This window comes from Heterodontus francisci, chromosome 5, assembly GCF_036365525.1.
Source record: "Heterodontus francisci isolate sHetFra1 chromosome 5, sHetFra1.hap1, whole genome shotgun sequence".
Lineage (NCBI taxonomy): Eukaryota > Metazoa > Chordata > Chondrichthyes > Heterodontiformes > Heterodontidae > Heterodontus > Heterodontus francisci.
This window is the reverse complement of record NC_090375.1, coordinates 125,554,189-125,570,370: the sequence shown is the minus strand read 5'-3', so window position 1 is coordinate 125,570,370 and position 16,182 is coordinate 125,554,189. Positions and strand designations below refer to the sequence as shown.

The 16,182-nt window shown below is 42.4% G+C and overlaps 1 protein-coding gene across 4 annotated transcripts in view; it reads right to left on the bottom strand.

The window, feature by feature from the left end:
• The window catches only part of LOC137370041 (hepatocyte nuclear factor 4-gamma-like), a 165,252-nt gene extending 151,281 nt beyond the window's left edge, over positions 1-13,971 (bottom strand). Inside the window, exon 1 of one of the 4 annotated variants that reach the window (XM_068032074.1) lies at positions 13,959-13,971. The gene's annotated coding sequence lies outside the window, so the exon portion shown is untranslated. Of the gene's footprint in view, positions 1-13,357; positions 13,553-13,648; positions 13,886-13,958 lie in introns of those variants that run through there. The other 3 variants (XM_068032073.1, XM_068032075.1, XM_068032071.1) reach the window with 3 other exon arrangements.
• Positions 13,972-16,182: the final 2,211 nt, after the last annotated feature.

Here is a 16,182-nt window from a genome sequence, read left to right as displayed (position 1 = left end):
TGTTGAAATGGCAAGCAACCGGAAGCTCAGGGTTATGCTTTCGGGCTGAGCAGAGGTGTTCAGCAAAGCAGTCACCCAATCTGCGTTTGGTCTCTCCAATATAGAGGCGATCACATTGCGAGCAGAGAATACAGTATACTAAATTGAAAGAAGTAAATCACTGCTTCACCTGAAAGGAGTGTTTGGGCCTTGGGTACTGAGGAAAAAGGGCAGGTATTACACCTCCTCCGGAAGGTGTCCTGGGAAGGGGACGAGGTGTCGGGGGTAATGGAGGAGAGGACCAGGGTGTCACGGAGGGAACGATCCCTTCAGAATGCTAACAGGGGAGGGGAGGGGAAGATGCGTTTAGTGGTGGCATCACGCTGGAGGTGGCGGAAATGGCGAAGGATGATCCTTTGGATATGGAGGCTGGTGGAGTGGAAAGTGAGGACAAGGGGAACCCTGTCACAGTTCTGGAAGGGAGGGGAAGGGGTGAGGGCAGAAGTGCGGGAAATGGTCCAGACACGGTTGAAGGCCCTGACAACCACAGTGAGGAAAAAAGAAGACAGTTGTGGAAGGTTGCATCATCAGAGCAGATGCGTAGGAGACAGAGAAACTGGGAGAACTAATGGAGTCCTTACAGGAGGCAGGGTGTGACAAAGTATAGCCAAGGTAGCTGTGGGCGTCAGTGGGCTTATAATGGATATCCCCAGAGATGGAGACAGAGAAGTCGAGGAAGGGAAGTGTTAGAGATAGACCATGTAAAGGTGAGAGAAGGGTGGAAATTAGAAGCAAAGTTGATAAAGTTTTCTAATTCGGGGCGGGAGCAGGAAATGACACCGATACAGTCATCAGTGTACTGGAAAAAGAGTGGGGGGAGGGGGCCTGAGTAAGACTGGAACAAGGAATATTTGACATAGCCCACCAAAAGAAAATTGAAAATCTGGGTTTAATATGCAATTTCAGTTTTAACTGTTGATTACCATAATTTGAACTTGCCTGGAGAAGCTGAAACAAACACCTGCAGGTTTAGTACTCAAATGCTGATTAGATGCAATTTTCTTGGAGTAGTATATGTGGGCTCCACATATCAACTTCCATTGAAGGTGTGGAGTTTGCAAGTTGATGCACAGTGGTAGCTATCAGGATGTCTCCACGGGAGAAGATACGCAGGTTTTTGGATGCAGCATTGGACATCCTGATCAAGGATGTCCAGAGCACAGGGATGTTTACTGACAGTGAGGAGGTGAAGTAGCTCACCTTGCACTCCTATCACTCTTTCCAGCAGCTCATGCTTCTCTATCTGGCTTTATGTCCTCCTCCATTCCTCCTTCAGACCAAGTGGGACTCCTAGCAAGATGTCCATCTCCAAACATTCCCTTTCTCCTGGTGACTCATATAAAGTGTCCAGTAAGATAGAGTAGCACAGCATTCACTCTTTTAAAGTGAAGTTCTCAGAAAATTTCCAGAATAAATGTGAATACAATGTTGGTGAAGTCTTGACAAAGTGTCCCAGAAAGTATCGCATGGGTTTCAAAAGTCGTCTTCAAACCTCCAGCAGAAAGTGAACAGTAATAGGTGATGTACCTTTAAGTAGTGCTCATAATTCTGCACAATGACTTGTAAGCTCCCAATCAGCTGGTCGCTGTTAGAAGTGGGTGTCAGGTCAAACGCTATCCACAAAAATGCTGTGCAACCTACTTATTGAGCATTAGCAGGCAATTTAAGTGGCAATCAACTCCTTAACAACCTTCCAGATTGTCATGCCTAGTGCAAGATTCAATGCTTTTACTAAGATGTCGTCTTGTACTAAATGTGGGCTAAAGCAGTGTTTCAACTTAAAACCCCACCTTGGTTACCACAAAGAATCTTTAGCACCTGAAGGAGCCTTCAAAAATTGCCCCCAAATTTTTAATATTAATCAGTTCAATGTTCAGATACCAGTTTAATACTTTGTGGCTTTAGTAAATTAACTGTAGAGGCTAGCGTATGAAAAAGTTATACTTTGTGCTGATTCAGGCAGTTAAAATTCACTAAGTGAAATGCTTCTAACTTCTGGTAAAATGTGACTTAAGGAAAGAGATAAATGAATAATCAGCTCATTTCCATTTAAAATTTAAAGGCTGCCTGAATTATTTTAAGTCACTTGTCAGTTTGGCACAGTTGGTTGCATTTTCACTGCTAGTTAGAAAGTTGTGGTTTAAGCACCACGACTGACTTGAACAAATAATCTATCTAGGTTGATACTGAATGAGGTACTGAGGTACCATTTTCCAGATAAGACATTAAACTGAGGCACCGTCTGCCTGGTTAGATGGATTTGGCAGATCCAATGGTGAAGGTGGTCTTGGTCACCACTTCTCCCCCAGCCAACACCACAAGGAGCGGTTTGCTGGTCATTCATATCTTCGCTGTGCACAAATTGGTTGCCACATTTAGCCACAAAACAGTGATTACAAACATCGAATTGCAAAGTTCATTGGGACACTCTAAGGACATGATATAGTGCTATATAAAGGCTAATTCCTTCTTTGAAGCAATGAGTGTCATGATGGTGAAGCCAATGCCCAACACTCATATCATGAAAGCACATTTTTCAGGCAATGGCAATCAGCGAAATCATCAGCATCATATTAGGTGTCTTGTGTTGTCATGGTGTGCTAATTTCAGTGATGCTGTATAATAAGTCAATATCAGAACCAGCCCAACACTGTGGGCCTGATTTTCCTTCTGGGATCGGGAAACGGATGTGGGGACTGTTTCTGGGTCCCGATTCTATTCCTGGGAAGAAGCGGTCACAGCGCGATTTTCACGGGGGCAGCCTTTAATTAGCTGGTGGGCAGGGTGGACAGTCAATTAGTAGCCATAGGGGTGGGAACGGAGCTGGGACTGAAAGAGAGTGTTCCGTTTTAAACCCACCATGGCAGCCATTACTCCAGCTGCCGCTTTAGAGATTGACTTGCTGAAATAAACATGGAACAGGAAAGGCAGAAGGCTGGAACCCTGGGCAGGGCTGCCCCTCGCTTTGCGGATGCTGACTTGGAGGTCCTCTTGGAGGCAGTCACAGAGAAGAAGGTGGTCATCTTTCTGGAGGGTAGCAGAGAAGGCTATGTTCCCAGACCAAGCAGGCCTGGATCGAGGTGGCGGAGACAGTGAACAGACAGAGTGTCGTCTGGAGGAACTGGGTCCCGTGCAGAAAGAGGTTCAATAACCTTATTCACTCCAGCAAGATGAGTGCAACACCAGACCCTCAGGACAGGGCTCTGGGTATTCAACATCCAGCAGATACTCCAGCTGAGCAGCCGGAGGGCACATACTACTCCTGAATATGGAAGGAATGTGTGCTCGGTGCATTTACTGACCCTTCAGCAAAGCTCAGAGGATGGTGCTGTTGAGGACCTGCCAACACTGATAAATGCAGCTTCCTCTGTTGATGAGCCAATGGCATTGGCCATAGAGACCATTAGAGCCTTACCTACGAACATATGTACGAACATACATACGAACATACAAATTAGTAGCAGGAGTAGGCCACTCGGCCCCTTGAACCTGATCTGCCATTCAATAATTTCATGGCTGAACTGATTACTCCACATTTCCACTTGCCCCTGATAACCTTCCACCCCCTTGCTTATCAAGAATCTACCTACCTCTGCCGTAGAAATATTCAAAGACTCTGCTTACACTGCCTTTTGAGGAAGAGAATACCAAAGATTCACAACCCTCAGAGGAAAAGTTTCTCCTCATCTCTGTCGTAAATGGGCGACCCCTTATTTTCAAACAGTGACCCCTAGTTCTAGATTCTCCCACAAAGGGAAACATCCTTTCCACATCCACCCTGTCAAGACCCCTCAGGACCTTATATGTTTCAATCAAGTCGCCTCTTTCTCTTCTAAATTCCAGCAGATACAAGTCTAGTTTGTCCAATCTTTCCTCGTCCATTTCAGGTCTAGTAAACCTTCTTTGAACTGTCTCCAACACATTTACATCCTTCCTTAAATAAGGAGACCAGTATTGTACAGAGTACTCCAGATGTGGTCTCACCAATGCCCTGTATAACTGAAGGATAATCTCCCCACTTTTGTATTCAATCCCCCTTGCAATAAACGATAATATTCTATTAACTTTCCTAATCATGTGCTGTACCTGCATACTAACCTTTTGCAATTCATGCACTAGGACACCCAGATCCCTCTGCATCTCAGAGCTCTGCAATCTCTCACCATTTTGATTTATGCTTCTTTTTTATTGTTCCAGCAAAATGGGCAATTTCACATTTTCCCACATTAACTCCATTTGCCAGATCTTTGCCCATTCACTTAACCTATCCATATCCCTTTGTAGCCTCCTGATGTCCTCTTCACAACCTATTATCCTACCGATCTTTGAGTCATAAGCAAATTTAGCAACCATTCCTTCGGTCCCATCATCCAAGTCATTTATATAAATTGTAAAAAGTTGAGGCCCCAGCACTGATCTCTGTGGGACACCACTCATTACATCTTGCCAACCAGAAAATGACCCATTTATGTCTACTCTCTGTTTCCTGTTAACTAGCCTATCTTCTATCCATGCCACTATTTTACCCCCGACACCATGAGCATTTATTTTCCGCAATAACATTTGATGTGGCACTTTATCAAATGCCTCCTGGAAATCTAAGTACAATACATCAACTGGTTCCCCTTTATCTACAGCATGTGTTACTTCTTCAAAGAACTCCAATAAACTGGTTAAACATGATTTGCCTTTCATAAAACCATGTTGACTCTGCTGGGTTATCTTGAATTTTTCTTCTTGTGGGAGAATATGGAACTGGGGTCACTGTTTAAAAAATAAGGGGTCGCCCATTTAAAACAGAGATGAGGAGAAATTATTCTCTCAGAGGGTAGTGAGTCTTTGGAACTTTCTTTCTCAAAAGGCGACGAAAGCAGAGTCCTTGAATATTTTTAAGGCAGAGGTAGATAGATTCTTGATAAGCAAGGGGATGTAAGTTTATCGGGGGCAGGCGGGAATGTGGAGTTGAGGTTAAAACCAGATCAGCCAGGATCTTGTTGAATTGCACAGCAGGCTCGAGGGGCCGAGTGGCCTACTCCTGCTCCTAATTTTTGTCTTCGTATATTCAGATGCACTCCAAATATTCACTTTCCTGCTTATTTTGTGGTATTGCAGTTGAATAAAGCCCTACTCAAGACAGAGGCCTGAATATTCAGGAGACAAACAGCAAATGGGGCACGGAGGCCTGTCGCTAGATACCAACACCTGAAACCTCACTGACAATTTTCCTCATTTCCCTCCCACTCAGGAAGAAATTAGCTGCCTAACTCTTTACTACCCTGCCACAATTAAATGACTGGCAGGGGTTGGAGACAGGGCAACCTGCCAATTTCCCTTCCTCCTAGCTGAAGTACTACCAGTCCTAGCTACTGATAGGGCAGCAACATGAAGCTTACGAATGTCTCTACTGGAGGAGAGAGCCCAGTGGCTGACACTCTCTCTCACCTGCCCCCATACCTGGCCCCAGTGTGGTTTATTTTAAGCATTTCCTGTATTTCAAAAAATCCTCAGGACAAAGAACAAAGAACAGTACAGCACGGGAACAGGCCATTCGGCCCTCCAAGCCTGCGCCGATCATGATGCCTGTCTAAACTAAAACCTTCTGCACTTCCGGGGACCGTATCCCTCCATTCCCATCCTATTCATGTATTTGTCAAGATGCCTCTTAAACGTCGCTATCGTACCTGCTTCCACCACCTCCCCCAGCAGCAAGTTCCAGGCACTCACCACCCTCTGTGTAAAGAACTTGCCTCGCACATCCCCTCTAAACTTTGCTCCTCTCACCTTAAACCTATGTCCCCCAGTAACTGACTCTTCCACCCTGGGAAAAAGCTTCTGACTATCCACTCTGTCCATGCTGCTCATAACTTTGTAAACCTCTATCATGTCGCCCCTCCACCTCCGTCGTTCCAATGAAAACAATCCGAGTTTATCCAACCTCTCCTCATAGGTAATGCCTTCCAGACCAGGCAACATCCTGGTAAACCTCTTCTGTACCCTCTCCAAAGCCTCCACGTCCTTCTGGTAGTGTGGCGACCAGAATTGCAAGCAATATTCTAAGTGTGGCCTAACTAAGGTTCTGTACAGCTGCAGCATGACTTGCCAATTTTTATACTCTATGCCCCGACCGTTGAAGGCAAGCATGCCGTATGCCTTCTTAACTACCTTATCCACCTGCGTTGCCACTTTCAGTGACCTATGGACCTGTACGCCCAGATCTCTCTGCCTGTCAATACTCCTAAGGGTTCTGCCATTTACTGTATACTTCCCACCTGCATTAGACCTTCCAAAATGCATTACCTCACATTTGTCCGGATTAAACTCCATCTGCCATTTTTCCACCCAAGTCTCCAACCGATCTATATCCTCCTGTATCCTCTGACAATCCTCATCACTATCCGTAACTCCACCAACCTTTGTGTCGTCCGCAAACTTACTAATCGGACCAGCTACATTTTCCTCCAAATCATTTATATATACTACAAACAGCAAAAGTCTCAGCACTGATCCCTGCGGAACACCACTCGTCACATCCCACCATTCAGAAAAGCACCCTTCCACTGCTACCCTTTGTCTTCTATGACTGAGCCAGTTCTGTATCCACCTTATCAGCTCACCTCTGATCCCGTGTGACTTCACCTTTTGTACCAGTCTGTCATGAGGGACCTTGTCAAAGGCTTTACTGAAGTCCATATAGATAACATCCACTGCCCTCCCTTCATCAATCATCTTTGTCACTTCCTCAAAAAACTCAATCAAATTAGTGAGACACGGCCTCCCCTTCACAAAACCATGCTGCCTCTCACTAATAAGTTTGTTTGTTTGTTTCCAAATGGGAGTAAATCCTGTCCCGAAGAATCCTCTCCAATAATTTCCCTCCCACTGACGTAAGGCTCACCGGCCTATAATTTCCTGGATTATCCTTGCTACCCTTCTTAAATAAAGGAACAACATTGGCTATTCTCCAGTCCTCTGGGACCTCACCTGTAGCCAATGAGGATGCAAAGATTTCTGTCAAGGCCCCAGCAATTTCTTCCCTTGCCTCCCTCAGTATTCTGGGGTAGATCCCATCAGACACTTCCAATGCATTTTACTCTGCCTCGTCTTTATTCTGGTGTTGTAGAAAATGAACTGAAGCAGCAGCACTTCACTTTGTTCTCTTGCAGTGGTGAGCTCCATCTCTGTGGTTGTGACACTACCGGAAGCCTATCCTACATTTTTAACAAGTTGCAACCCAGGAATTGGGTTGGGGTTGTAGCAAGGTCAGATCAGCAGGTAGGCAGAAGTCTGTTCCGCACTGACGCTCAGTGCAGAGGTAAATAAGAAGAAAGGGAGATGGAGGAGAAAGCAGGAGGAGGAAGAAGCGTAAGTAGATGGAGAAGGAGGAAGAGGAAAATAGTAAAGGGAGAGGGGAGAGGAGGAGAGGGAGGACCGTAGGGAAGGAAGGAAGGAGAGAGAGAAGGGGAGGGCTAGAAGCAGAAAAGGGGAGCGTCTGTGTGAAGGGGAGAGAAGTTAGGGAAAAATACTCAGGGGAGGAATAGGAAAAGCGGTGTAGTAAATTGGGAAGGGGGAGGATCAACGAGGTATCTCATTGGATGGCTTGGAAAAATAGCTTAGGAGGAAGGGAAAGTACCTTATGGGCAGTGGGAGAAGAGGGGTAGGGTTTGAAAAGTGCCATAGTGCCAGTGGTACAGGCCTCGGTGGAGGAGGAAGAGGGTTGGGAGGAAAGTGAAAGTTCCAATTTTTAAACAAAGCCAGGTCTGGATTTTTAAAAGGTTAACAGGATCCAAGATTTTATAGTACTCTACATTGCATTTAATTACAGGGTAGGCGGTCACGTAATACGTCCTCAGTATCACCTACAAGGACAATTTGAATAGAATGTTATGATGTACTGATTGATTCTGAAATATAATATACAATAATATAGGCTGATTCTATGGCAAGGAAATATAATAGGAATGATACCCAGGAACTTGAGGCATGCTATTCAAAAGTTACAGCTGAGCTAGGGTCATCAGCTGAATGAAGGTGGGCTCTTAAAAGTGATCATGCTTTTCACAGTCATCCCTATAATAGCATTCATAACATATTTGTTTTTGAAAGTTCCAGCATTTCCTCTACCTCGACTCTAAAAATATTTTCCTCATTCAGGGTATTTATAATCATTCTGGCTACAGCTTCTTTGGTCAAACTTTTAAATGCAGCTATGCCAGTCTTCAAAGCGATATTGAAATCCATTCTAAGACCTGGTCTATTGATTCCTGTGGCAGAATGGCTGTCGGCCATTCTGGTAGTGGGAAATCAATGCTCCTATAAAGGTAACAAACTCACAAAGAAACTGGGTCTTCTTAGGATTTACTTTTAAATCCCAACCATATCAGAATAGTTAATGGTCTTCAAAAGATTTTTTTCAAAGAGGAAAACAGATCTGTTTTTGCAACTGTTTAGAGCAGTACAACCCTTGGGTTAGGGTTAGGGTAAGCAAATCCTGATTATAACTTTTGGTAAATGTATGGGCCGAGCATGGTGGATTTTCCATGCTGGGACAGGAGATGATGTACAACCATCAAGTCTGTAACTGGTGAACTATACAAGGATTCTACTACATTTTCACTGGATCCTATCTATTTTAGGGCCATCTATGCAAGATTTGAAGAAAGTATTCCACTTTGGAGTCAGTGACCCCTGAGGGCAGTATGTTGAACTTTTGGGGGAACTCTTGCATTAATCTATTCTGCATGTTTGGAGATTTGGTATAACAATGCACTGTATGAACTGTTAGGCAATTCATGACCATCTTTCCTCTCAGAAGATCTACTTCTTATTCACCATTCCATAGCTGGAGGGATTCTAAAGCAGGCCCTTGAATCTTTACCAGCTGTGAAGCTATCATAACCATGATCATGGATCTTATTGATTCTGTCAAGTCTGTACCAGTCCTATTCAAAGAGTCAAATTAATCATGTAGTATGCTCTGTAATCCCCTGCCATATGGCCCTGGAATCCGTGTCAGATTCTCCTTGTTATCCTGAATCTTCCTCCCAAAAGACAGTCTGCGGATATCTTGGAGGAGAATGGCACCCAAAGAAAATAAAAACATAAAAAATAGGAGCAGGAGTAGACCATATGAGCCTGCTCCACCATTCAATAAGATCATGGTTGATCCTTGAACTCAATTCCACTTTCCCATCCCAACCCCATTTCCTTTGATTCCTGTAGAGTCCAAAAATCTATCTCTCTCAGCCTTGAATATACTCAACGACAAAACATCCACAGCCCTCTGGGGTAAAGAATTCTAAAGATTCACAGCTCTGAGTGAAGAAACTCCTCATCTCAGTCTTAAATGATCGACCCTTTATCCTGAGGGTGTGCCCCCTAATTCTAGATTTTCCATCCGGGGGAACAATCTCTCAGTGTCCACCCTGTCAAGCCCCCTCAGAAACTTATATGTTTCAAAGAGATCACCTCTCATTCTTCTAAACTCCAAAGAGTATTGGCCCAATTTACTCAGACTCTCATCATAGGGCAACCCTCTCATCTCAGGAATCAATCTAGTGAACCTTCACTGCACTGCCTCCAAGTCACGTAGATCCTTCCTTAGATATGGAGACCAAAACTGTGCACAGTACTCCAGGTGTAGTCTTACCAAGCACTGTACAATTGTAAAAAATCTTCCTTACTCTTATACTCCAGCACCCTTGCAATAAAGATCAACATGCCATTTGCCTTCTGTTGTACTTGCATGCTAATTTTCTGTGTTTCTTGTACAAAGACACCTAAATCTCTCTGAACATCAACAGTTAAAGTTTCTCACCATTTAAAAAATATTCTGCTCTTCTATTCTTCATACTAAAGTGAATAACCTCACATTTCCCCACATTATATCAATCTGTTACCACCTTGTCCACTCACTTAACCTGTCTACAGGCCTCTTTGTATCCTCCTCACAGCTTACCACCCAACCTAGCTTTGTAACATCAGCAAACTTGCATATATTATTCTCAGTACCTTCATCTAAGTCATTAATATAGATTATAAATAGCTGAGGTCCCAGCACTGATCCTTGCAATACTCCACTATTTACAGCCAGCCAACTTGAAAATACCCCATTTATTCATATTCTCTGCTTTGTATCCATCAACCAATCCTCTATCCACACTCTTATATACCCCAAACCCTTGAGTTCTAATCTTGTGTAGTATCCTTTAATGTGGCACTTTATCGAATGCCTTTTGGAAATCCAGATATCCTACATCCATCATTCCCCTTTTATCTATCCTATTAGGTACATCATTCAAAACCTCTAATTTGTCAGAAATGACTTCCCTTTCGTAAAGCCTCTGCCTAATCATATGATGATTTAAATGCCTTGTTAACACCTATTTAATAAATAAATGTTGCAGATGGGCAGCATGCCTGTGCAAGTAACCAGTTGATATCAACCCCACAGAGCAGACCTGGGAAAACAAACCTTTGGAATTGCTGCCTTGTATTGTGATTTGAGAAGCTTTAAGAAGTCCCTTAGAAACTACCCCAGAAGGAGAATAGTCTATAAAATATTGCACCTAACACTATTGTTGTTTTAGCTAGATTTGAATCAGGACCTCTAATTTAAGGGTTCCTATTTGACAGGAGTGCCATGCTGGTAAATTGATAGTTGCCATCTTGGATGGATCAAGTGTAATCTGTTCTTGATTTATATAGTATTTAGTACCAGTCATCGCTAACAATATCTCAGTGCAAATTAGCACCAAAATTCTTTCAATATTCACCAGTGCTAATGAATTCCTGTTACTAAGGGCTGTAAAAGGACTCTCAGCTTGATGCAACACTGGTGAATCCCCACTGTTTACTGAAGTAGCTTACAACATGTGATGTTGGCTTTTCCTTGGCACCATTATATTCAGTGGTGCTCTTGCCTAGTTTCCCAGACTTACTGTGCTTATCTACTATTTACCCTGTTATGAATAACATGGGAATCGTGGTTACAAGTCATTCCGTATGGTTACATTCAGTAATCTGAAGCAAATTTGGCAAGTTGCGGTATCACATTCATGCAAGAAGCATTTCATGCAATGACTATAACATCAGCAAGCACTTCTCACAATATTTAAAGCCTTTGGTGCTAACATGCTGACCCAAATATGGAGATATTTAGTTTCTTTTTGATATAGGTGATACATTTCTGAGTCAATGTCAAAAATTGTACCATATAACCACAGCCACACTGTTTCTGCTGACTGTAAAATTCCAAATTTGTGCCTTGATACTTTCTATGCTAATGGTCCAGCTTGTTTTTGCCCAATTTACATGCTTTCTATTTGGCTGTCTAGGTAGCATATAGTCACTTCACATTACCAAACAGAGTACAGCTATTGTATGAGTGTTTTGAAAAAGGCAGCTTCGAATATTTTCTAGCGCTTCGTTATCCAGTGCTAACACAGTCTCTAGGAAATCTGTAGAAACACAAAATCCAGGATGTGCCAATGACAGAATATCCACCACATCTGACTAATCTAACATACTCTCACTGAGAGCCTGCTAACTTGTCCAAACATTTAACAGAGGTCAAATACAAGAAGCATTTAGCTATGATAGAGTGGGGTGAGTGGTGGTAAATGATCTAGCACAATGGCACGTAGCCCAGAGCTTTCTACAATGCAAGGGTAGGGAACCATGTATGGACCCACCTGTCTGTAGTGCCATGTCATCTTCTTTATGTAGATGATTGGCATGAGGGTTTCAGACCCTAGAAGGTGTTCTTTATTCTTATGGAGTATGAAAAATTTGGAATGAAGAATGTACTGATTTGACTTTTTTGTATTATTTAACATTCATCAGAATTTTGTTTCTCAAATAAAAATAATTTCTATAAAGTTTATATAATGACAAACATCAGTCGCCTCTGATTGGCCAGGATCTACTGCAAGTACTTGCAGAACACCTTTATTACAACTTCTGCAATAACTCAGCAACCAGTTATTACAATTTTATCTGTTATTGTTAATTTTTTTGAAATTTTCTTTTGCATATGTACAAAAAATAGGTAACATATATATTGAATAGGTCCTTCGCTTTTACCTAAAAAAACATTACGACAGTACATAAGTGCAGTATGTTTACACCAGATTCAGATAATTCCTCAAATGTATTACATTTTATCTGTCGTGCTGTTCTCCATGTAACTGCATACAATCCAGTTCTGAACAATAAATCAAGTAGAAAAAGGTACTGGCTTAAAGTGCGGAAGTTCTCTTTCAAATATTCGTTTTCATCTGGGATAACATATTTCATTTGAAAATACCCGCAATTAAATGTTTGTATTGTCACGTATTTCAGAACTCTCGTTTGAATTGTCACCTTTACTCACAACTAACATAAGGCATTCTACGCCTTAAATGGTTGTAGTAGTTCATCAGAATTAAAATATTGACACCACATTGAGTCAATATATGCTTTGGGTTACTTCAAGAGACAGGTGGGAGTCAATGACCGTGGTCTCCTGGTACATACAACTGCTAACAGCCAGAAACTGAAACAACGGGAACTTGGCTCTATTATTTACATAAATGTTTGAACTGGGCGAGTAAATATGGGTTTGCCCTGCTATAAATGACTGCACGATACTCAGTTTCTCTTTAAACTTTTTTTTTTGCATCACCTTCAGAATTGCCTGTAGGGTGTACAGATTCAATTTCATGTTTGAGAAACCTCACCGCATGTTTAACTAGGGATAAAGTTTGATTTGTTTTACAAAGTTACATTAGATCTGAAAAACGCCTAATTTAAAAAAAAAACAATGCACAAAACAATTCTTGAATACATTTGCGAAAGCAAACCTCAAATGACTGTACCCAAGTAACGAAATCGCAGTTCACTGCCTGGTATTAATGGCATTTCATTTCACCTGACAGCCTCAGGTCATGTTTGCTAACAACCCGTGTAACGAAACTCTTCTATTCGACCAACACGATGGATTCCCCCAGCACCTCACAAATAAAACTGCTCACATACACAGTTAGGTAAAAGTGATTCCAAAAAGCGAGCAACAGGTTACCAAGGGGGACATGGAAAGAGAGTAGTTTTTAAAATCTTTTTTTTTAAATAAAAGCTCCTCCCCATCACTTTCTGAAACTCCCAAACGTTACAAAGATGCAGAAGCAAAGAGGGAGATAAAAAAACAAAGTCGAGGTCTAAGTACAAGAGGTTGCTGCAGGCGAGAGGGGCGCTCCCATCACGTGTACTGGCCGCTGTTTATATAATTCACATCACACGGCTCCAGGGAGAGAAGGAAGAATGAAAAGCTGCTGATTCTTACCTCTTCTGTTTAAGCCACTGTTCCTCCGTTTGCTGTCATTGCTCTGAGCTGTGCGGGGAGACAGACGGCTTAAAGAGTGAGGGAGAAGTGGAGAGCGCCCCACTCTCAGCTCAGCTCGGAACCAACAGCAACGTGCGCCCTTCCCATCTGCTGCTGAGTGCAGCTCAGTCCCAGGCGCCGGGGCCCGGCCAACCTGTCACGACATCGATCTTTGAATAAACTCCAAGTGGGTGGAGATGTTAAACAGTAACTAACGTCAAAAGCACTTGCCCGGCTCCACACCACTTTTACCTTGTGCCCAGCTGGCCCTTCTCTCCTCACTCTCAATCAACCTCGACGTTACCTTCTTGATTTATTTATTTTCTTATTAACTTCTGGGAGATGGTGGGTGAAGGAGTTTTCCTTCTGCTTTGTATAGGTAAAGAGAATTACAGCAACGATCTCTTGCCGAGTACAGAATGTGCCACACGCAACCGCTTACACGGCGCTTAAGGGGTTTGTTGGCTCTGCCGCAACATTTTACATTAGGATCACTGCTTTTTGTGACATGTAGAAACCGAGTAATATTGATTTACGTGAGGGAAACAGAAACCGTTCTTACCTTTCCTCAAGCTCCACCCATTCCCTTATGTCACCTGAGTTTTTTTCCTATCAGAATAGTGTGCGTAAACCTTGCAGGAACTTTTACTCCTATTACATGATCCCAACGTTAACTATATTCTCATTGTAATCTGGAATACTGTTTATATCACTTAAATTTATCGTTCATGATCCCCCAAACAATTTTATGAGCCTTATTTTCCTCTTTAGGAAAGAAATTGTTGAGTTTTTGAGGATTTTTCCCACCATTTTTCGCTAGTTATTTTTGCCTTCAGTGTTAAGAACACGTAAGAACCCACACTTCATCCTTATATATAGGAAAAATATTGTGGCACACCCAAAAGAACAGAGAACCTAAATTCTCAAAGAAAATGTTATTGCCATAAGGTTAAACATGTTATTTTTCATAGATTTTTACAACCTGCCAAAAAAAACTGGAGAATACACAAGCAGGCTAGAAATTATTGGGGCCTGGCCCCCTCATTGTAAGTGTGACAAAGAGATAACTCACGTCCACCAATATCGGAGGATGCTGGCTTCATCAGGAATTCTGCAATCAGCTCATTTAAATTATGCTGGTGGGAGTTCTGTTAGAAAAATGCCAAAATGCCATTGAAGGTCATTTTGTTGGTGGAGATGGTCATTACCTGCACTTATGTGGCACAAATGCTATTTGTCGTTTGTCAGCCCAAGCCTGCATATTGTTCAGGTCCTGCTGTATGCTGGAGTGCATTGCTTCAATGTAGAAAGAGCTGTGAACGAGTATGAACACTGTGGAATTGTCAGAGAATAATGTAATACCTGACTATATGAAGGAGGAAACATCAATGTTTAAGATGGCTGACCTGAGGGCATTTGCCTGATGCATTCTTGACATGACATCCTCGGGTTATGATGACTGGTCTTCAATAACCACAAACATCTTCCTTTATATCAAGTATGATTCCAGCTACTGGATGGTTTTTCCTTTGTCCTCTAATGGTCTCAATTTTACAAGGGCTCCTTGGTTCAATGCTGTCTAGATGACATGACCAGCTAGTCTCACTTCTCCTCTGAGATTCAACTCTTGTGTCCATTTCTGGATTAAGATTGTGATGAAGTCTGGATCTGAGTAGTTGTGACAGACCCCAAATTGAACATCAGTTTATTGGTAAGTAGGTTTCACTTGATGGCATTGTTAGTGACTCTGTCCATCACTTTGCTGATGATTGAGAGGGGATTGATAAGTGTTAATTCATCAAGTTGGATTTGTCCTGCTTTGCGTGAATAGTACATAACTTGGAGAATTTTCCACATTGCTGACTAGAAGTAGCTGTACTGGACTGGCTTGCCGAGAAAGGGTGGTTAGTTCAGATGCATGAATCTCCTGGACCTCAGTGGGAGGTTGTCAGGATCTATGGCCTTCACTTTGTTCACTGCTTTTCAATGTGACATGGAGCAAACTGAATTGGCTGGGAATTAGAATCACTGATATTGGGAACCTTAGAAGTGGGCCAGTTGGGCTTGTCGATTTAGCAGTGTTGACTTGTTAGCAACCGCTTCAACTTTGTCTCACACTCACATGGTAAACTTCACCTTAGTGATATTGGAGATGTTTATTTATTTATTTTATTTTATTTAGAGATACAGCACTGAAACAGGCCCTTTGGCCCACCGAGTCTGTGCCGACCAACAACCATCCATTTATACTAACCCTGCAGTAATCCCATATTCCCTACCACCTACCTACACTAGGGACAATTTACAATGGCCAATTTACCTATCAACCTGCAAGTCTTTGGCTGTGGGAGGAAAATGGAGCAGGGAGAACTTGCAAACTCTGCACAGGCAATACCCAGAATCAAACCCGGGTACCTGGAGCTGTGAGGCTGCGGTGCTAACCATTGCGCCACTGTGCCATTATTTTAAAACCAGCAATTCAAAAACAAATTTCCTTTCCAAAGTTGTTACTCTGAAACATTTACTAAAAGTGGCTAACAGAAGAACCAGTCAAATCACTTCAAATATCTTATGCAAATCTTTGCTACCTCCTTTGATTTGCTACAAGCTGAGAAACCTACAACTACAATTCAGATTTATAATAGACTTAAAAAAGTTATACAAAAATGGTTTCTCTTATTTGGGAGTATAATGTATTCAATTACTAACAGAGCTAATTGGTTTTGTGAAGCATGTTTTCAACAAGGTATCGGTAGTGAGAAGGGTTTAATTCTTTACTGTCTCTC